Raw genomic sequence first — 23,298 nt, forward strand, 5'->3', positions numbered from 1 at the left:
AGGATTTGAAGACGGCTTTTCTTGCCTGGCGACCATCAAACCTGTTAAATAAAGAGGACTGTCCAAACTACCTTCATCCAGGATCCAGAAAATCCTGAGAAGCTAAAGGAAACATGTAGAGGCTTTTTTTTTCCCAAAACAAGTTGTCAGGGTTTGGTTGCACTGGAAAAAACGATGTAGAAATAAGAAAATATCTCTTAAATTAAGTGTATTTATCCTTATTTTGAGCAGGTAAATGAGATAGTTTGCCAATGGAATGAGTATTGTCACTCTTGAATTAAAATAATTAGATAATATGCACTTGAAATAAGACAATGCAATTGTGTTTTCTTATTTTAGGTGTAAATTGTCTTGTTCCATTGGCAAAATGTCTCACTTACCTCCTCAATCTGAGAACAAATGCACTTATTTTAAGAAAAAATTACTTATCTAGATTTTGACTTTTCCAGTGTGTGGTTTGAGGACCCAAATGCAGAGGCAGAGAGGCTGAGGAGATTTCTTGCAGTTTAATTGATGAAAACAGTTAACAAAGGCAGGAATCCAAAAATCCAACTTAAAATGTAAAGCAAACCAGAACCATGGAGACATCAGGGAAACCGAACACAAGGAGCCAGGGAGAGACGAGGTAGGAAGAAAACAGCTTTGAGAAACCAGCAATGACAAGGAACCAACAAGGAGTGACAGCATAGGGACATTATATATATCGCTGACTGAGACAAAGGCATGGCAGATAAGGAGCAGGTGTGAGAGGAGACAACAAGGGAGCCAAGGGAAAAGGAACACACACACAAGAGGGCAACAGAGGACAACAACAGAAAAGCCTGAGAACTAAAATATATCCAGAAAATACAACAAAATAGAATTTAAACCAATAAAACTAGAAAACATGGCGCAAAGTAAAGCAAAACATAACCAAGACCATGAAAGAATGAGCTACCAAATACCGATATGAGTTTCCTGTTGAGGGGTTCACATACTCTACCTGTCAAAATTAGTTCTAAAGCATTTTGCTAATTTGTTGTTAATCCAATAAACCTCATTTCACTCCTAAAATATAACTGTTCATCAGTAATTTGATTAACCAAATAAAAAGCTAATCCAAGATTTGGATGTGAAAATATGTAGGATCATCAGGGGAGGCCTGACATTTCCATGAATGTGAGACTCCTGGACTTTTATGGACATTGTTTTAAAACCATGTGCTTCAGTGGAAAGGATGATGGACTTTTCCTCTGAACAGGATAACAGTAAAAATAACGGAACTCAAAAGCAGAATTAGGAACCTTTATTAAGATGGTAATAAATATTAAGAGGCATTACTGGCAACATAAGGTGTAACGCTAGCTTAGCATAACTATTGTTGTGCCATATGCCATGATCATACTTTTTGGACATTGGGAACCAGTGTCCATATTTCATCTTGACATGATGATGTGGAATGGGAGCTGGCTCGGAGCTCGTCTGCCTGGCTGTGTGTTTCCTGGACGGGGCCGCCTGTGGAGCTGGTTGACAGTTGCCTTTTGTATCTATGCTTCTATTTCTATGTCTGCTTCTGTCTCCTTGAACCCCAGTGGGCCTCAGCAGATGGCCGCTCACACTGAGCCTGGTTCTGCTGGAGGTTTCTTCCTGTTAAAAGGGAGTTTTTCCTCTCCACTGTCGCTACAAGCATGCTTAGTGTGAGGGATTGCTGAAGAGTCAATGAGTCGATGCAATCAGCTGGTTTTCCTTAGATAGAAAACTTTGAATCAATCTGACTGGATGATCTGGTTGAACTGGAAAGTGACATGAGATGACATGTGTTGTGAATTTGGCGCTATATAAATAAACTGAATTGAATTGAATTGAATCAGTAATGTTTTATTCATCTCATGGATTTGCATTGTGAATTGGTCTGAAAACATTCCAATTTCTTTAAAATTAGTGAAAAGCTAATTTGATCAGATCCCAAATTCCTCCAGATAAACTTTGGTTTCAAACACAGAATCCATCTTAAACTGCAATACGGTTTTTAACCGTTTTCCCTTCCTCTTTGTACATAGTAGTAAGTTTAGTTGAGTTTTACTAGTCTTAGTTGAGTGTTAAACTGAAATATGTTTGACTTGGAGCTGAATGATTTTTGTTAATAAACTCATATTTTGAACAGAAGTTGTGGTGAATTTATTCCATTAATGTGCAGAAATAACTGTTTGACCGTGATTAGTGCTCGAATCACTCTTTCATCTATTGTTCTAACACACAGTTAGTAGGACTGTGTCTCATAAACAGTATATAACAGCTGAAATAATATCTGATTAAATAAGATATTTTACCACCCCTACAGGGGAGGGCAATAAACATCTTAAAGTATCAGAAACATAAATTCCCAGCTGGCTGGGAATAGAATATGAAATCACAACACTATGGCTTCTCTCTCTCCCTCCCTTGACTCTTTTCCAACTCTTCCTTCTTCCTCTCCTCTCTCCTGCTCTCTGTGTCAGATGTTCAGTTATTCCTCTGCCTCCTTTAGTGATAATGGGATGTGTAATAAGTGTAGTATTTTTGTAGCTTTGGAGGCGAGGGTGTCAGAGTTAGAATCCAGGCTTGAGGCTGTTGAACATCCAGGAGTTAAAGTAGGCCCCCCACGTAGCTCTCCTCCAAAAGTGCCTGAGCAGCCAGGCGATTGGGAGCTGTACGCAGAAAGCGTAGTCGTGGATCTCTGCTCACTGGTCACCACCAACCCGTTCACGTTTCTAACCGGTTTTCCCCACTCAGTGACACACCCACTGAGAAGCCCACTCTGGTGATTGGCAGCTCCATAGTCAGAAACGTGGCATTAGAGACACCAGGGACCATAGGCGGGAGTGGGGTCCTAGTGGAGGGGTATTGCACTTGAATCCCAGAGGTTCTGAGTTCAAGCCCCACAGTCTGCCACTCTGGGTCCCTGAGCCAGACCCTTAACACCACACTGCTCCCTGGGCGCCCCACAGTGGTCTGCTCCTCAAGGCGATGGGTTAAATGCAGAGAGTGGATTTTGTTGCTCTGTACATGTGACAGTGGAATGACGATAAAGTTGAAGTATATTCTATTCAATTTGTGGCAAGTAGGGGTAAGTGAGCTACACAGGTTTGTAAACTGAGAGGCGATAGACAGTCCAGCTTACATTAGTGGCTTTATTTAATACACAAGTTCTAAAATCACATTTATCCATACACATTTGTAAACATAGATGGGTCAGGAGCTGTGGCCAATAACGGCTACAGTGGAAATAACTGAGGGGAAATCAAAATATAAGACACATACCCCATAAAACAAAAAATGCACTGCAGACTAAGAAAAAACAACCACCAGGGGATCCACAACAATCAGCTCTTAGAAACACAACACATGTTAAAAACATGGAGTGAACAATGCAAAAACAGAAAGAATTATTCATTCGGCCATTTTAATATGGTCTTTTGGGGGGAGCTGAACTGGGTGTTGCTTAGCTCCAAATAATTAGCCTCTGGGAAGCACACCGCGCAGCAAGGCAGATGTATGCCCTCAACAGCTAAAGCAGCCGATTACCTCAGCAGTTCAAACAAGCAGGGCAGAACAGCAGAATCACTGCAAGCAACACACTTTGAGCTGGACTACAGCTCTTTGGAGGGGGAGCCTCTGGATGTTGCCCAAGTTGTCACCATTATGAGTCGTGCCAGTTTGTGTAGCAGAATGCAACTATCCGTGTGGCACAAACAAACATGGAAGTGGAGAGCCAGGGACAACCATTGCCTGAAGTTAGAGGGGCGGCATGTCAGCAGGACCAAGGGTTTTTATAGGAAGCCAGCTGATGTAGGGAACCAATCCATGGGCGTAGGTTTGCATAGGGACCATAGGGACATGTCCCTACCAAAATTTTGAACCGACCTAATTGTCCCGACCAATAATTGGATGAGAACAACATGTTTATAATTTCTAGCAGTAGTTGTTGCAGCAGTGGCTTCTTTTCCTCTTGCAGCTCCTCTGCCTGCTCTCTCCTGTCCCTTTCATGAAGCAGCGCATGGAATTGTGCTGCGCTGTTTATCTCCACTCTCATTGGTTGTTCTGCCTTAAGTTCCGCCTTCTCTCTCTCTGATTGGCTGTTTTCTAGTCTGCGTGTGCTTAAAGCACAACATTGAAAATGTATTCACACTAGAATGCCACGGTTACTACAATTAATATTAGGCTACAAAACAAATCCCAATAAAAAAAAATTAATATCATGTACACTAAAAAACAAAAACCTTTTTTCAGTTCAGGTATAATTATTATCAGGTGTTATTTCTCTTATAGAGTATAACAACAATAAATAGCGACTAATCATCTGCTATTTTTCGTTTAAAAAGCATAATTAGGGTTCCACATAATAATAGTAATTTATTTGACTATTTCTACTTCTAGAAATAGGATAAAGACAAGAACAAACAGAGGAAGAATATTAACATTGATTTTATCTTACATAGATTTCCACACAGTCTATAAGTAAATTAATACAAACATTAATGTCTGGTAAAAATGCTTGAATCTGGCTGTTTATTTAGGATATTATTAAATTACAGATAAGATAGTGTTATATTGTCTTTTATAATTGTTAAAAGTGATTTCATATTTGAATAAACTGAGGCTCATTCTTAGTGTTGTGTTTGTAGACGATGCCACTAAAAATGAAAATAGACATAAGGAGCTATTTAAACAGTCAGACAGTAGCAAGATAGGACGATGATAAAAGGTTGTGTTACATTTACATTGAAACTGCTGGCTAAGGATAAGGTTAAATACAGTAAGATTGTTATTCACGCTGGTGGTAATGACACCCGGTTACGCCGATCGGAGGTCACTAAAATTAGTGTTGCTTCGGTGTGTAAGTTTTGCCAAAAAAATGTGGGACTCCGTAATTTTCTCTGGTCCCCTCCCTGATCTGACCAGTGATGACATGTTTAGCCGCATGTCGTCATTCAACTGCTGGTTGTCTAGGTGGTGTCCTGAAAACAACGTGGGCTACATTAATAATTAGCAATCCTTTTGGGGAAAGCCTGGTCTGATTCGGAGAGACGGCATCCATCCCACTTTGGATGGTGCATGTGACGGAGGAGCCGTCATCAGCTGGGACTTAGGAATAAGTCAGTGTCAGCATGCGCACAAACATACACACACACGCATACATACACGTACGCAATCACTTACTTTTGTTGCAGGTTGGGCTGGCGCCGTTCATCGTGGGTGCACACGCGATGGTCCGGTTTTCATTTAACATTTATTCTAACCTGCTTATTTTCAACCAAGTATATTTTTTCTGCATCTATTTTCAAACAGGTTTATTTCCGGATTGTAGCGCGCCGGGAGGGAGTCACGTGATGACGTAGTGATGTCATCAGAACGTACAGAGTGTGTTGTATTGAATTGAGTATTGTATTACAAGTTTATTATTATTTTTTTTTCTCTCTTTAGTATGGTATTATTATTATTATTGTCATCATTATCAAAATCATTATTTTTGTTTACTTAGTGAATTAGAAGTAATTGTTTAGTTTTTATTTTATTTTTTTTGCTTTCTGTGGGTGGAGCCTATAGCTTTAAAAGCAGGCCTCTGTTCCACAGGGAGTCAGTCTGTGGCTGGACTCCTGAGATGTCACACTGAAGGTGATGGATTCTGATTTTTGAAGGTACTGCTCTTTTTCTGATTTTAACCTGCCTTGGATGTCCATGTAAATATTCTTGCACCAACCGTCTTTGTTCACCAGAAGAAAAAATAACTGAATAAAAAATCACTAAACTTATCTCCGGCATTGGCCAGTCATTTATGTCTTTGACCAAGTCATAATAGAACCCCGTCACATATGGTGTCAGAAGTGGGGTTATGGCGAGCCGGAGAAGAGGATCTCGTCCATTGAAGCAACGATCTGGTCTTCGATCACAATCAAAGATGGAAGAAGAGGTGGCTGACAGAGCATGGGAGAGTGTCAGATGTGTCAGATGAGGATGGTGGACCAAAGCCTGACCCTACTGGACCAAGTGCATCTGGCCGTGAGTTTCTCACTTTGATGAAGGACTTTATGGCAGGTCAGCAAAAGCGAGAGAAAGGACTGCTGAAGGAACTGCCTAATCTTAGGATGTCCCTGCAGCAACCACAAGTACAACGTCCTCACATTCAGTCAGGAGGTGGCGCAGAACAAAATGATGATGACAACGACGATGATAATGATAATGATGACGACGGCAGTTATCACAGCCATCAACCTCAGTCAGTAAGTTACACCACTGATCCAAAGATTCCTCCTTATCAGTTAGGAGAAGACCTTGAAAACTATCTGCTGCGGTTTGAGTGCATTGCCAAGACCTGGAGGTGGCCACAGAGTGAATGGGCCTGCCGTCTCATTCCACTCCTTTCTGGGAAGGCGCTGGAGGCCTATGCGGCCATGGATGAGGAACGTGCTCACTGCTACAAGGACTTGAAGGCTGCTTTGTTAGCAAAGTTTGACATCTCACCTGAGACGTACAGACTGAAGTTCAGAGCAACAAGTGTACCTGCTGGTGAAACTCCTACTGGAACCTATCACCGCCTTAGAGGCCTCTACCGAAGGTGGATTCGTCCGGACCAGCATTCAAAGGAGGACGTCGGGGAGCTCATCATCCAGGAACAACTGTTAAGTGTTCTGCCCTCTGATGTACGGACCTGGGTGAAGGAACATGAACCAAAGGATGGTCTGACTGCTGCAAAGTTGGCTCTACAGTACTTGAATGCACGACAAGGAGGAGCCACACGTTTCTACAAACCTGAAGTGTGACCGGTTCAAAAGACTGGACATCAACAGTATGCCAGAGACCAAGGCCAGGAGGTCAGAGGTACCATCGGTTCTCTCAATCCACCATCTCATGGTAAGACATTGATTTGCTATTACTGTCAGCAGCTGGGCCACAAGGCTTCGGTGTGCCCGTTAAAGAAGACTAAGTTTACTGGCTCCTGTTATGCTTCCAGAGTGGAAAAACCAGCTGGAGTCAAAAACTTTGAAACTAGAACTCATAAAACTGTTACTGTGAATGGACAGCAGGTGACTGCATTAATTGACAGTGGTAGTTCTACATCACTGGTTAAAAAAAGTTTTGTAACTGTTGGTTGTGTGAACTATGAAAAGAAAACTCAGATTTTGTGTGTGCATGGAGATTGTCATGTTTATCCAAAAGCCGAAGTGACTGTCATTATTGATGATCAACCTTATTCGCTAACTGTTGGTGTGGTGGAAAATCTACCTTTTGACATTATTTTAGGTACTGATTTACCTGTGCTGTTTCATCTTTTGGAAGAGATACAAACTGGCGTGGGCGGAGTTGGCAATGTTTCCTGTCCTGTGGTTACTCGCTCTCAGGCCAAAGAACAAGTTGAATCCTTACCTGACTTTGATGAGAGCTTGTTTGAGGTTTCAAAGAAAACTAGAAAATCCAGAAAGCAGAAAAAATTTGAGAAAAATTTTATGCTGAGTGGAAATGTGTCAACAGATTTATTAGTGGATGACATTTGGAAAATACCTGAAAATATTGCTACTTTACAGAAACAGGATGTGTCTTTACAACCTTTGTTTGAACGAGTGGAAGAAAAAACTGATGCTAAGTGGAGAGGAAAAGAAAATTTTGTGTTAAAAGATGGTGTGTTGAATGCTTGTAATGAAAAGCAACGGTTGGTAGTTCCAACTAGCTGTAGAGCACTTGTCATGCATTTGGCGCACACCATTCCATGGGCAGGGCACTTGGAGCGTCACAAAACATTTATGCGAGTCAGCTCACGATTTTTTTGGCCATCGATGTACAATGACATTAATGCATTATGTTCTTCTTGTCCTATATGTCAGAAGACTCGTCCTGCTCGTAAATCAGATCGGGCACTCCTCCAGCCACTACCTGTCGTCTCCACTCCTTTTCGTAAGGTTGCAATGGACATTGTTGGACCCCTAGTGAAGAGTGGGCGTGGCCATCAGTACATCCTGGTAGTATGTGATTATGCCACCAGATTTCCAGAGGCTTTTCCACTGCATACTGTTACTGCTCCTGTGGTGGTTCGAGCTCTGGTCCAGCTATTTTCAAGAGTTGGAATCCCAGATCAGATTTTGACAGACCAGGGAACTAACTTCACTTCTAATCTGCTAAAACTCTTTCACAAACAGCTTGGGATCTCTGCCATCAGGACGACGCCTTACCATCCACAAACTGATGGACTGGTCGAAAGGTTCAACCAGACGCTGAAGAGGATGCTGCAGAAGTTTGTGAATGACACTGGCAGAGATTGGGACCGCTGGTTACCATTCCTTCTCTTTGCCTATCGTGAGGTGCCGCAAGCATCAAGTGGATTCTCCGCATTTAAACTCCTGTATGGGTGGGATGTTCAAGGACCGTTAGACCTGCTGAGGAAAAGCTGGGATGCATCAGAGACCCCATCCAGTGCCAAAGGTGTAGTCCAGTACGTGCTGCAGATGAGAAGTCGGCTTGCTGACTACCAGGAAGAAGCTGAGAAGAGCCTGCTTCGAGCTCAGCAGAAGCAAAAGCTGTGGTATGACCAGCAGGCCCGACAAAGAGTGTTAAGTCCTGGACAGAAGGTGTTGCTTCTCCTGCCCTCATCAACCAGCAAGCTTTTGGCAAAGTGGCAAGGAGCCTATACCATCAGCCGACAGCTGGGACCTACCACCTATGAAGTCTACCACCCTGACAAAAAGAAAGCTACACAGGCTTATCATGTGAACTTGCTAAAGGAGTGGAAAGAACCATCACATCCAGCTCCAGAAACATCATGCCTGTTGAGGCCAATGGAGGAGGAAGAAGAGGTTCCTGGCATTGAAGTCATGAATGAACAGTCAGCCCCTGATCTCAGACACTTAACCCCACACCAAGCCTCACAACTTCAGCAGATCTTCCAGAAACTGTCTCCTCTCTTTTCTCCTAATCCAGGTCGGACCTCTTTGATTGAGCATGCAATTCGACTAAAAGAGAAGCAGCCAATTCGTCAGCGGCCATATAGAGTTCCACAGCAGTTGGTGGGACAGCTGCAAGATGAAGTCAAGACCATGCTAAAATCAGGTATCATTGAACCTTCAAACTCTGAGTGGTGCAGTCCAGTAGTCATCGTGTGCAAGAAAGATGGCTCACTAAGGATTTGTATTGATTTCAGAAAGCTTAATGCAGTGTCAGAGTTTGATGCCTATCTCATGCCCAGGGTAGATGAGCTGCTGGAAAGGATTGGACAAGCAAAGTTCATTACCACCCTTGACCTGTGTAAAGGGTATTGGCAGGTTCCATTGGAGCCTTCAAGCAGACAGTACACAGCATTCCGTACTCCTTCTGGTCTTTTTCAGATTACGGTTATGCCGTTTGGCCTGCATGGTGCTCCAGCCACCTTCCAACGGCTAATGGACAAAGTGCTGCAAGGATGTGAAGACTACAGTGCTGCTTACCTTGATGATGTAGTCATTTACAGCAATAGCTGGGAGGAGCATGTGTCACATCTAGCAAGACTGTTGGAAAAGATTGCAGGAGCAGGGTTGACACTTAACATATCAAAGTGTGTTTGGGCACAACAGGACACCAGATACATGGGTTACCAGCTGGGGAGAGGAGAGGTGCGACCACAGATGGACAAAGTTGAAGCAATCCAAAAGTGTCCCCGCCCTCGAACCAAGAAGGAAGTGCGATCATTCTTGGGGCTAGCTGGTTAGTATCGAAGGTTTGTGCCTTATTTTGTTACACTTGCTTCTCCACTCACCAGTTTGACAGCTAAAGACCAGAAGAATCCTGTTGTGTGGTCCAAGGAGTGTGAAGACTCCTTTAACGCTCTGAAAGCTCATCTATGTTCATCCGCTGTCCTCCGAAGTCCTGATTTCAGCAGGAAATTTCTGGTCCAAGTAGATGCATCCACAGTTGGTTTAGGAGCTGTTTTGGCTCAAGGAGATCCTGGAGAGGAGCAACCCATACTCTACCTGAGTCGCAAGCTGCTACCCCGGGGAGGTGAGATATTCTGTGGTGGAAAAAGAAGGCCTGGCCATTAAGTGGGCTCTGGAAAGTCTCAAGTATTATCTTCTGGGCAGAGAATTTGATTTGGAGACAGACCATCGTGCCCTAACCTGGATCAACACCATGAAGGATAGTAACCATCGTCTAACTAGGTGGTGTTTATCCTTGCAACCTTACAAATTTAACATCTGTCATAGAAGTGGCAGACTTAATAAAGTGGCAGACTTTCTTTCTAGGTTGCCAAGTTTCGCCAACCTTGGAGAGGAGACGGGTGGTGTGACGGAGGAGCCGTCATCAGCTGGGACTTAGGAATAAGTCAGTGTCAGCATGCGCACAAACATACACACACACGCATACATACACGTACGCAATCACTTACTTTTGTTGCAGGTTGGGCTGGCGCCGTTCATCGTGGGTGCACACGCGATGGTCCGGTTTTCATTTAACATTTATTCTAACCTGCTTATTTTCAACCAAGTATATTTTTTCTGCATCTATTTTCAAACAGGTTTATTTCCAGATTGTAGCGCGCCGGGAGGGAGTCACGTGATGACGTAGTGATGTCATCAGAACGTACAGTGTGTTGTATTAAATTGAGTATTGTATTTTTGATCACAAGTTTATTATTTTTTTTTTCTCTCTTTAGTATGGTATAATTATTATTATTGTCATCATTATCAAAATCATTATTTTTGTTTACTTAGTGAATTAGAAGTAATTGTTTAGTTTTTATTTTATTTTTTTAATTTCTTTTGCTTCCTGTGGGTGGAGCCTATAGCTTTAAAAGCAGGCCTCTGTTCCACAGGGAGTCAGTCTGTGGCTGGACTCCTGAGATGTCACACTGAAGGTGATGGATTCTGATTTTTGAAGGTACAGCTCTTTTTCTGATTTTAACCTGCCTTGGATGTCCATGTAAATATTCTTGCACCAACCGTCTTTGTTCACCAGAAGAAAAAATAACTGAATAAAAAGTCACTGAACTTATCTCCGGCATTGGCCAGTCATTTATGTGTTTGACCAAGTCATAATAGAACCCCGTCACAGTGCAGCTCTTCTTTCTAGGAATCTGGCCACATTTATTAGTCCTCCAAAACCCTGACCACCCAGGGTGCAGACCAGGAAGCAGAGTTGTAGTTTAACACACATCTCTGCAGCTTCTCTACTGTTACCCACTCTTTACTCCATCCAGACAGTGTCTTGCCCACGACCAAAATCTAATAAATTATAAAAGATTCCCAAAGGAGTAAATCATGATAATCTAATTAAAATTAAAATAACTCCAATTGGGGAAAAAGTTAAAACGATTAAATGTGGTCTGTTTAACATAAGATCTCTTTCCTCTGAAAGTCTGCTAGTTAATGACCTGATTTGTGATAATCACATTGACTTGTGTTGCCTTACAGAAACCTGGCTGCAGCAAGAGGATTATGTGAGCATAAATGAGGCAACTCATTCAAGCTATTTAAATTTTCACATCCCCAGAAGTTCTGGGCGAGGAGGAGGAGGAGCAACAATCTACTCTTGTTCCTGACTGGATCCGTGGTAGGACCAAATCTCTTTACTATATAGTTATTAGACAGCATGGGATTAATTTCCACTGTTACGCTGATGATACCCAGTAATCAGTGATATTTATATAAATATCACTGATTACTGGGTATCATCAGCGTAACACTGGAAATTAATCCCATGCTGTCTAATAACTAGGTAAATACGATCAAGTAAAATGATATGACTGGCATAAAATCAAATACAAACAGCATAAAAATAAAACAATAAGCCGGTCCCATCTAGGCGTAATCGGAGACAATGACAGACGTAGTGTGCTCCTGATGTCCAGTCTGCTCCATAGCTTTGTTTTGGTCGCTGTAACCGCAGAAAATCCCGCTTAACAAAGATAGGATGTTAAAGATAGGAGGAGTCTTGAACTGAATTAACCTGTATCAAGAGGCACAGATGCACCAACTACGACGGAGTATTAGGGCCACACATGAAGAGAAAAAATATTTTTGCCATGACGAGATTAAACTCGACATGTCGACTTTAAAGTCGACATGTCGACATTAAACTCAACATTTTGAGAATAAAGTTGAAATGTCATGTTGAGCTTAATCTCGACGTGTCGACTTTAAACTTGCCATTTCGAGAATAAAGTTGATATATCGTGGCGACTTTAATCTCGACATTCCAAAGTTTGGAGAAAACAGCAACCGCGCTCCACAGCTGCAGTCTGCGTTTTAAGAGTGAAGGTAGTCTTTGACGTGCTGCAACTGTATAGGATTCTGTGCATGTATCCTGTGCAGCGGTTGGCTCTCTTGAACTAATTTAAACTTTATTGTCGACACGTCGAGATTAAACTCAACATGACATTTCAACTTTATTCTCGAAATGGCGAGTTTAAAGTCGACAGGGCGAGATTAAACTCAACATGACATTTCAACTTTATTCTCGAAATGTTGAGTTTAATGTCGACATGTCGACTTTAAACTCGACATGTCGACTTTAATGTCGACATGTCGAGTTTAATCTCGTCATGGCAAAAATATTTTTTCTCTTCATGTGTGGCCGTAATACTCCGTCGTAACCAACTGATGTAATTGGGAGAGACTACAGCAATTTTTTTTTATTTTTCAAACTAAAACATCACTCAGACTCTGATCGTGAGGCCCGGTACCAAATGACCGACGGACCGGTACCGGTCTGCACACTGTAAAAAAAACCTGTTGTTTTCACGGTAAAACGCTGGCAGCTGTGGTTGCCGAAAAACCACCGTAAAAATAAAAACTGGCCCCAGAACATTTTCTTTTTTACGGCAAAATACCGGTAGCCGTAGTTGCGAAAAAACCCCGTAAAAATAAGAATACGGCACCAGAATATTTGTTTCGTTACGGAAAAGTACCGGCAGCTGTGGTTGCCGAAAAACACCCGTAAAAATAAGAATACGGCACCAGATCATTTGTTCCTTTACGGTAAAAAAGCAGCAGTTGCAGTTGCCGAAAATGCCCATAAAAATAAAAATACGGCACCACAACATTTTCTCCTTTTAAGGCACAAATCCGAGAGCTGTGGTTGCCAGCTAGATCTGTAAAATAACAGTGGCATGACATTATTTTGTGTTTTGTTTACAGTAAAACGGCAGCAGCTCTGGATGCAAGAAAGCCAGTGTAGATCTACAGCAATTAAACATTTAGATACTGTTACCATATGACTTGTCAAATATGGAAAAAAACAACCTTCATTTTAAAAGAGTTAACACCATGAAATAGTCCTTCACTATTAAATTAAATCAATTAAACTGCAACTTTATCATATGCATGTAAAAAAAAAAATCTTAACTACACACAGTATTTGGCAAACCTTTGACTTGCTGCTGCTGTCATACTACACACCCAGAGTAGGGTTTTTAGTCATTCTGCTCTGTAAGCTTAACAGACCAAGCATGAATTGATATTTTAAATTCCAAAATGTAACACAAAAATATCAACCTGAGATTTTTAAATGTAGAATGCATTTTATTTTAGCATATTTTAGGCAGTCAAACATAAGATGTCTAATTTTCATCTGACATTTAACACATAATTGCCTAAATAACAGCAAGAAAAGAATAACCTGTGAAATCCTAACGTACTTTGCTTGAACCTATTTGTAGTACTTTGCTTGAACCTATTTGTAGTACTTTGCTTGAACCTATTTGTAGTACTTTGCTTGAACCTATTTGTAGTACTTTGCTTAAACCTATTTGTAGTACTTTGCTTGAACCTATTTGTAGTACTAAAGTACTGCAGTGAGGTTGAAAAAAGAATAGCTAATGAAAAAATTAGCTTAGTTTGTGAACATTAAATGCAATTTTTGACCAATTCTAGAAGCAAAATGTTAACAATATCTGCATATCTTTTTCACATCAAATACAAAAGTGCCCAATGGAAAGCAGAATTTTTACATGTTGCACCATAAATCTCAATATCCACTGCCTCCGCAACATAGGGAATTTTAAACACAGGGAATTCCTGGAACTGTCAGGTTTACATTTTTCAAACAAAGAACAGTTGAACTGTACTCTAAACACTGGGCCAGGTATTTTATCATGTAACATTTAAAGCTAGCATTCGGGAAAATTTTGCTCTGGATATACAATATCTATGGTGTATGCTACACATCTTCATGACATCATACCAAGAAATCCTGGATAGGTCTAGATCCACTCATGGTCTGCAATGTCTGTACTGAGAGTAAGGACTCTGGGGTTGACAGCAAGCAGTTTTTTCTTCTTGCTCTCGACCTTGGTGCCTCTCTCAGGGTTTATGGAAAAGAAACATCTTTATAAGAAAAAAAGAGAGTAAAAGAAAAAGACAGCAATATTAAAATCCGAGACAGGTGTCAAATGACTATTTTACATTGGTATATATAATAAAACAAACATCTACCGTTGGATGAACTCCAGTGTTGATCGCAGTTCCACTGGGTAGTGTATGTTGAAGCAGTAGTAGCTGCCAAACATCAGGCAGATGGCGGAGGTGAAGGTTGTAATGTGGTCGTTGACAATCTTTTGGTCGATGCACAGCATGAATGTCTGAGCAGCAAGGCAGTTTGATCCTAAAAATAAGCAACATAATTAAAAAAACTTTACTAATGGAGGCTTTAATGTCAGCCACATACATGCATCAGACAGAAACTCTCAGAGACACATTAGAGCACCTTCCCCATGAACATTGGACCAACATACCTGTCAACAGGTGCAGACGTCTTTTTAAACATTATAGAAAAGCCCTGATTGCAGTGATTGTCTCAAAGTGTTGCTAATAAAATTCCAGCTTTGGAGTCCCATCATGCTTGTTTACTTGTTTAATTTTTTGTGATTGTTTTTAATTTTTATGTAGCACAATTCAAAATCAATGTCACAATTTTTTTTATAATTTTTTTTATCATTACTTTTGTCAATTTCATCTTATTTCACTGATAGCTGATATTTTTCCCATCTTTAATTGGAGGGTATGAATAATTTGACCACAACTGTATATATATATATATATATATATATATATATATATATATATATATATATATATATATGTGTGTGTGTGTGTATGTATGTATACATACAGTCGTCATCCAATTTATTCAGACCCTCTAATTAAAGATTGATTCTCCACATATGTTACAGGAATACATGTGTAATATAAAGCACACCGAAGTAATAACCAGTCAATATAGCTGCAAAGTAAAAAAAAAAAAAAACGGGAGTCCAAAGCAACTTTAATATAGTTACTCCATGTTCTTGATAAACTGAAGTTTTTTACTTACCAAAATAAGTGAAGATGTTGTTAAAGAAAAATTATTATTTTTAGACTTTAATACAGTTAATCTTATGGCATGTGTAAAAGGTATGTTGTATACTCTCTTTTTCTCATATTTCTTATTTTGAACAAGTTTGTGAAGATAACCTTTCCTTGAACCAGATTACTAAATTTAAGTTTGTTCCTGAAAATTTATGGTGAGGCCCCCCGCATTCCACAAGCTGTCTGTGAAAGCTTATCTTGTGTTTTATGACCCTAAGAATTCTAGATGCCAGGACAAGCTTTCCGCCTTTTCTTGTTAAAACAAAGAAGCAAATGACCCCAGATGTTTGCAGTAAATAAGGGGAAGCCCTAGCAGTGTCAGAGATGGCGTTTGGTTGGAGGACCGAGGGCCAGCCCCTTTTTGAATGGATTAGATACAAGAGGATAAAGCTTTCTAAATAGAAGAAAAAGATCAGATTTGCCCTTGCAAACTCTCCAAAGATGTCTCTGTACTCTTTGCTTTCTTTCCTCCTATGTCAGGTAATGGAATGTATGTCTCTGTTGTTCTGCAGTTTCTGGTGTAGGTTTGTGCATTGTCTTATTTCTAAAGTGTATGCATTGTCTTATATTGGATTAAACTCTGTAATTCTGTGACGTCAACACGCAATGTTGGTTTTATTACCAAACGCAGCTCGCCGAGTGGACCTGGGGAAGGGAAGAATCAGAAGCCAATCTTTTTCCAAAGTTAACTATGTTAGAATATTTTCTTCCTTTACAATTGGGGGCTCGTGCCGGTTCTGGAATCTCGGCGGGCGGCTGTTTGGTCCTGATTGATCCGTTTCGGCCCGACGCTTCGGTGTGGTAAGACAGTATTTGATTATTTTTCAGTTGTCTGAAGCGCCGTGTGGTCGGACCGGGGCTGATTTGTTGTGTGCGGCCTCACAGAATTCAGATGCTGCAGAGGTAGATAAAATCCCTTCTAAAAGAGTCAGTTGTTTAAGGATTTGAATAAATACACATTACAGGGAACTGTGGCTAGTTCAAACAGAGCCTTTACGTTAACTCTGACTTAAGCTGGGTTTTAAAAAATGTATATTCTTTTTACCCTGAGGAGCAATGCCTGGGCCTCTAGAAAAAGTATTTTGGAAATTTGTGTATTGGTTAGTTTTGGCTTGTATCAGCCGGAGATTTCGACTCATCTCCAGTGGACTTATAATTATTTGGGTTAATTGGATCGAGTTGTATCACTCATGGAAAAGGACTAATAGCAGGTTAATTGGACCGAGTTGTATCACTCGTGGAAAATAAAGGACTAATAGCAGGTTGGATCACCTTTCTTTGGCACCCTTAAGCGGGTTGCTTATAGTATAAAGGACTAAAATAAATTATTTGATTTAATACGGGTTCAATCGCTCTCCCCAGCTGAAAAAGAAAAAACCTTTTGTCACTGGGCGGATTGAGTGATCGAATAAACTAAATTGAGGCTTATTTTCGCCTCGAGCTTGACCCAGCTCTGAAGTGTAGGACTGAGAAGTTGAAATGAGAATAAAAGGGATTTGTAAAATTGAAATTGGACAATTAAAAGATGCGTCATACATTCTTTTAGCCGGCTCCTGACGTTTTCTTTTCTTTTTTTTCTGTCTTTTCTTGACTGAACTACAACGTTGTCTGTGTTTCTGTGTTTTGTATGTTTCTTTGTGTTTGTGGCTGTGTGTCTGTCTTCCCCCGTTATACTGTAGCCTATGTCCCACCACGCGCTGCTGTCTATTCGTCTGTCTGTGTCTGAATTGTGCTGAGATTGTGCGGAAGTGATTTGTGTTTCAAGATTGTGTTCTGAAATATTGTTAAATATTTTTGCTGGATGTTGTATTACTAACTTTCTGTTAAAATGTGCTTCTGTGGGACAGAGGTGTCTCCGTTTTGGATGCAAGTTTTGTTTCACAGCGGGGGGACTGATTGACCCCCCTTATTTGCATTTTGGGAGTGCTTCAGTTCTGTGCTATTTCCAGCTCACGCTTTCAGGATTCTTGGATTTTGATGTCAATTGCTTTAGGACTGTGTTTTGTGTTGAAATGAAAAGTACAAAATAACAGATTTACAGATGTTTTTACTTTCTCAGCGGGTGAAATGTGTTGCATCAGTTCCAGGCTTGAGCACTGGAATGATCCAATTGTTTATTATAATACTGTAACATTGACAATCACTTAAATTTCTAGGTTTCCTGACACAGGAGGGAACACCCTCACTGATTGGAACAGGAGAACATATGGATGTTTTTCTGCTTAACAGTGTTTTCTACACTGTTAATGTGGGACATGTTGAAACGCTAATGAATGACTTTGTTTCTTGTAGGACGATCTTCGTGTGCAGCCCATTTCGCATATTACATGACCACATGAACGGTTTTTGGGTTTTCCTACAGGGGGTATAGGTAGCCATTTAATAACAGTGGGCTATCATGAAATACGGTTGTGTGTATAATTTGGAGTTTTTAAAAAGGTTCACTCAAAACTGAACAATATTAGAACTATTGGATAATAATGTCTTTTTATTATTTTTTTCAACCATGGTGTTATAATATTTGTGTTTAAGACTTTTACAGGATGAATTTTGGTTTGAAATCTGGGGTAACATCCTGCATCTTTCTTACAATGGGGTGTTGATGAGTGCTTGAGTGTGAATGAGAGTGAATGTGTAGGCTGATGGCCTTTGATGGGTTTTAGGATGCTCTATGTAAATATGACCTCAGTTTAGTGTGTAGCTGTGTGATATTTTTCTTATTTTAAACTATTTAGGTACACTGAAGGTTTTGTTTCATAAATATGTTTTTATTACTGCTTTAAGGGACAATTTTAAGGTAATGACGATTTCATATTTTGGTGTCACAATCTGGTTGAAGCTGAATCTTCTGCTTGTGCAGTGAAATTAATATGAAACGAGAATTCAGCCTTGGCTTAAAGCAGATAGATGTAGTTATTAGGAAATTGTGTTATCCACTTTGACTAACAACACTAACAAACTAACCTAAATTCTAACTAAATAAACTTGGTTTATATTTCATATGGGTGACTGATTGGACATGTTGAAATTTTAGCATAATGGGGGTAAGTTCTTCCATTTTTGTTTTTTCCACCTCTAAATTGTTTTTCTTTTGGAAATAAGAAAACACAGGGGGATGTTATAAAGATAAGACATTACAGATGGAACTTTGAAATTTACATAATCTCAGTCTAGTTTGAATACTAGATGGAAGATTTGGAGAAATGGTGGAACATCTTATGATATTTTGGTTTTTCAGCAAATTATTATATAAAAGTGACATAGATTCCAAATTGTTTTCAAAATGTTAATTTTATTATATCAACAGGGGGAGAAGCAGAAGTAGACCCTAATTCCTGGTAAATTTTTGGATATGGTTAATGGTAAATTAGTTAATCAATAATTTTGATTTTTTTCGATTCAACAATAGTGAATTATGGATTTCTTTAATGTAGAGGCATATGGCCTTCCTGCTTTACTACAATATGGTGTATGTGATATAGAAGCTTCTACTAAATTAGATTTGATCATCTCAAATTGAACGGTTTCAAATAACATCTATGCCATGTCTATTTACATTTAAAATTGTTGATAGATTTCTGAATCACTGCTGACTTTGATTATATACAGTTGGGTGTAAATTGTTAATTTTGAGGAAAATTTTGGTTAAAACTGCTATGAAATTCAGATAAAATGTAAAGGATTTCTGAAATTTTGAAATAGGACTTTGTCTTGAAGCGTGGGACAATGATAAGGATGTTTGGTATTTAGTAGAACAATATGCAATTCATAATTATTTGACCAAGGGCAATTCCATCACAACTTTTATAAGTATCAGTACTTGGACATTCTAGAGTTTGTTCTAATTCTTTAATGAGTTTGTGAGGTTGTGATTTTAGAATTTGTAGTTGATATTTGGCACAAGCAGAGTGAATGTCATCGAGGTGTTGACGTTTATTGATTTTGAACAGTAAGTGTCATTATTTTCTTAATTCTGGCACATCCGATCGTGGACTATTTTAACAAATTTCTATCTATTCTTTTTGCAGTTCAGGATTTGGGGCAGTTGGCCGTTTGTGCTATAACAACAACAAATCTAGCGCCACACGGGAGGAGGCATCACAAGATAAATTTTATTTATAGTAGTGAAAGTAACAAAATGTGGCAAATATAAGTTTTGCTTTTTAATTACTTTGTATTATTTTTTCTCTGGCAGTTCTCCTTCCTTCTGACTTGATGGCAATCTTGGGGGAAGGGTCTTTTGAGCTCAGAGATCATGGGAAGATGTATTTGAAGGGATCTTCTTGATTACAGCATCAGGCCGCTGTTGTTGCTGAACAAAGACATGATGATGCTGAACTGTGCCCATCTTCTGCTGGACTGCTGTATGAAAGCCAAACGCTGTTGAGCGATTACGAAGGTCAGTGAAGGCGAACTGTTACCTGGCAACAGATGTCTCCTTTGACTGTTGCTTTTCATGCCTGGCTGAAAACAAAAGGGACTCAGGCGTTATCTGTGGGAGTCTTCTATGGCTGGAAATCAGCAGTGAGTCGGGACCACAAAGATCATAGACAAACCCGGACGGGGGCTTCAGTAGATGACTGATCTGCTGGTTTCTATGTCCTGCTCTGTCGACCACGAAAGGCTGACCAAAGTTCATCAAAGCGGGACTGTATCCAGATGTTTCTGCACTGCTGGAATGACTGCTTCTCTAGACACGTTCTGATTCAGCAGATACAGAATTGGGGCATGGCAAGTCGCTCAGCGGTGGTCCTGTTGTGTGTTCTCATGTTTGATCCTGGATTCTCACCTCTGATCATGTGACCTGGGCGCCAAGGCCCACTCCTGGGGTTCCCTTCAGTCTGCAGGTTGGAGACGAAATGGGTGCCAACACAACTTGGTAGTGGTGAATAAGTTCTTTTCTTTAAATTTTTGTAGTGTGTGATGCCATTGTTCTCTTCTTATTTTAGATATAGCACTGAGGCGCCCTGTTTTCTTCACGTCCTGCAGCCCTGCAGTGTAATTCTAGGTGTTGAGGACAACCCCATCTCCTGGGGTCAGAGGTTTTACGATGCAGTTAGGGGTTGGTGTGCACCAACTGTTACGACACTGCATTCCTCCATGATTCACTCTGTTTGTCTCACAAAATGCTAGTGTGTCTTTTTCCCTTCCTGCCTGAAAAGAATGGGCAGGGACTAACTATTGCAATTACATTTTTTTTTAACTATAGCTGAATTGCATTGTGTGTTACGCTTCATCTACTAAGGAAGATGATCTAAATTTTTATTTGCATAGTACAGTGGCTACCATTCAGTAAAACTAAATTTAAATTTAAATGGAATTTGAAATTAAGGTGTTAAAGTGGATTGGGTGTCTATAGACTTACTTACTGAGCAAATGACACCAAGTTCTGTGTTGATTTCATAAATTTAATCAAACATTAAATTCTTTGATTGAGGTGTGCAGATTGTAACAGTAACTGGGACACCATGTTTGAATTGCATCCAACTGTGTTACATGAGGCTAAAGTTAGTGGTGATAGCGGATTTCATCTCAATGAGTTGTATAGGATTTTTATTGTATTCTATGACAGAACATTTGTTCTGTTATAGAAACAGGGGGACATGAATGGAATTGATCTGATAAGCAAATTTTTAGTTTGGATCTCTCTTTACTTTTCGGAAAAAGAGGTTATTGAAGTTAAATCAAAATACATTAAATGTTTTACGGTGTATTAGCAGCATTAAAGATGAGCTAACTATTTGGATATGAAATAAGTAAAATTTATAAATTGAATATACTAAACAAAATATTGACTATCAAATAATTTACATAAAATAGTGTTCTTAAACTAAGGAAGGTGATCATTGGATTGTTGTATCTCTATTCATATGTTTTAAAATAAGTTGTTTAACTAAGACATCCAGGAAGGTCTAAACTAAAGATTTACATCATTTAATAAATTTAGCTGTATTGAATCTCTCTCCAAAACTGAAAAGGCATTGATAATTGATAAACAATATAAAAAGGGTAATACATTATTCAATTAAATATTTTATAAATAGGTTTTCAAATGAATAAATGGATCAAAGGTAAAAATGGTTGAAATTTTTGGGATTTAAAATATGATTGGAATAAAGTAGGTCATTTTTGATATTTAGTGACTCATGTAAAGCAGGCTGATCATTCTTTAAGGCTTTAAAAAATAGAAAATATGATGATTGAAATTAAATTGGTCTAAATTGGAAATTTACAAATTAACAGTTATGGAACTGCTTCTAAAATACAGTTAAGTTTTGGGTTTAACATGATAGGAAACTTTCATTTCTCATGTAGGCCTTATATAAAAAGAGGGTCAAAGGATTGATAAAATACAACTCCAAAGTAGCAGATTTATAATACAAAAGGAAGACAGTGAAGCTGTCATAAAGTGTAGGATCAATTATTAACCAATCAACAGGGTTCTCTCCATATGAGCTCCAGACAGGACGGATGTTTCCAGGACCTGCTACCCGCATTCCAGGATGGAAAGGTAAGCTTGCACATTTATCTCATAAAGATTTCTTCAATGAGTTACAGGTCCTGGCAGCAGAATTTACAAAATACCAGACGTCACAGGAACGTCCAGGCTCGGGATTAGTTCGGGGAATCGACTGGGTGCGCCTGATGGTCATCAAAAGAAAGTGGTCTGAACCTCGCTTCGCCAGACCATACCGAGTCGTGGAGAGTACATCTCATGCTGTCCGTCTACAAGAGAGAAGGAGACACGTGGTTCCATTGGAGTCAGTGCACATCAGCTGAGGAGCCACGGCGCACGCTGCAGGGCATACAGGAGAATCTACAGTCTCAACCTGCGGTCGAGGAGTGTCTGAGGGCCATCACAGCGCGGAGGAGGATCTGCATTTCCGGGCAGAAGTCTGCCAAAACCACTTAATTTTCCTGAATTACAAGGCTTAAAAGGCCCGGGCAGGCACAATAATCCTGTTCCGGTGTCCTTCCATTGAGAAAAGGAGATTGCACCCTCTCCTTAAACTCACTGTTAAATTGGCATAATACTCCAATTTTCAGTGAGCAACGGACACTCAGGTGGAAAACCTGAGGTTTACAACCGAGGAGGAACACGTGAAGGATCCAGCTACAAGATCATCATTAACTTATCTTCTTTTTATTGCGTGTTTTCGTTTTTGCGAACTCTTCAAGAACATTCGTTTCTTTTTGCGCGTATTTTTGGATCGTTTCCTGACGAAGAATTCATATTCATTTTTGAAAGACTATCGAAGGAGCATAGAGACGAACTCTAACTTCTTATTATTGAATTGTGAAAAAAAAAAAAAAAACTATTTTGTAATTTTTATGTGTTTATGCTATTTTGTAATTTTTATGTGTTTATGATGTATTTCTTGATGTTGTTATTGTTTTTTATTGACAAATTGTAGTTTTTGTGGTGAATATTGTCTTTTAAGTCTGCTGAGCATTTTTTAGTAATTTTGAGATATCTTACTTTTATTTTTTATTTTTTATTTCATATTCTGGGCTGATATTCCTATTGTGTGTTTGCTTCTCTTTCAGATAACTGAGTTTTATGATTTTTCATATTTGATAAGTGAAATTGATTTTTAGTTTAGTTTTTACTGGTTAAAATTTTGTGGTTCATCAGGTGAGTATTAAATTGTTGGACAGCGCAAGATACATTTGATAAGTTTAGATTATGGAGTTCAGCTTTAGACACATGGCCTGGCAGGGGACCTAGGAGGTGTTGTTTAAAAAGGGGACTGTTATAAAATTGGGCTAATGTTTTAGTTTTTTAGTATACTAAATAATTTTTTGGTTCCTCTATTAGAAGGCTTAATCATTTTATTTGTGAGGTCTGTATGTCTCAGACCTCAAAACGGGGACTGTTAAAGAAAAATGATTATTTTTAGACTTTAATACAGTTAATCTTATGGCATGTGTAAAAGGTATGTTGTATACTCTCCTTTTCTCATATTTCTTATTT

Source organism: Cyprinodon tularosa, unplaced genomic scaffold (assembly GCF_016077235.1).
Source record: "Cyprinodon tularosa strain WSP-4 unplaced genomic scaffold, ASM1607723v1 ctg1334, whole genome shotgun sequence".
Classification (NCBI taxonomy): domain Eukaryota; kingdom Metazoa; phylum Chordata; class Actinopteri; order Cyprinodontiformes; family Cyprinodontidae; genus Cyprinodon; species Cyprinodon tularosa.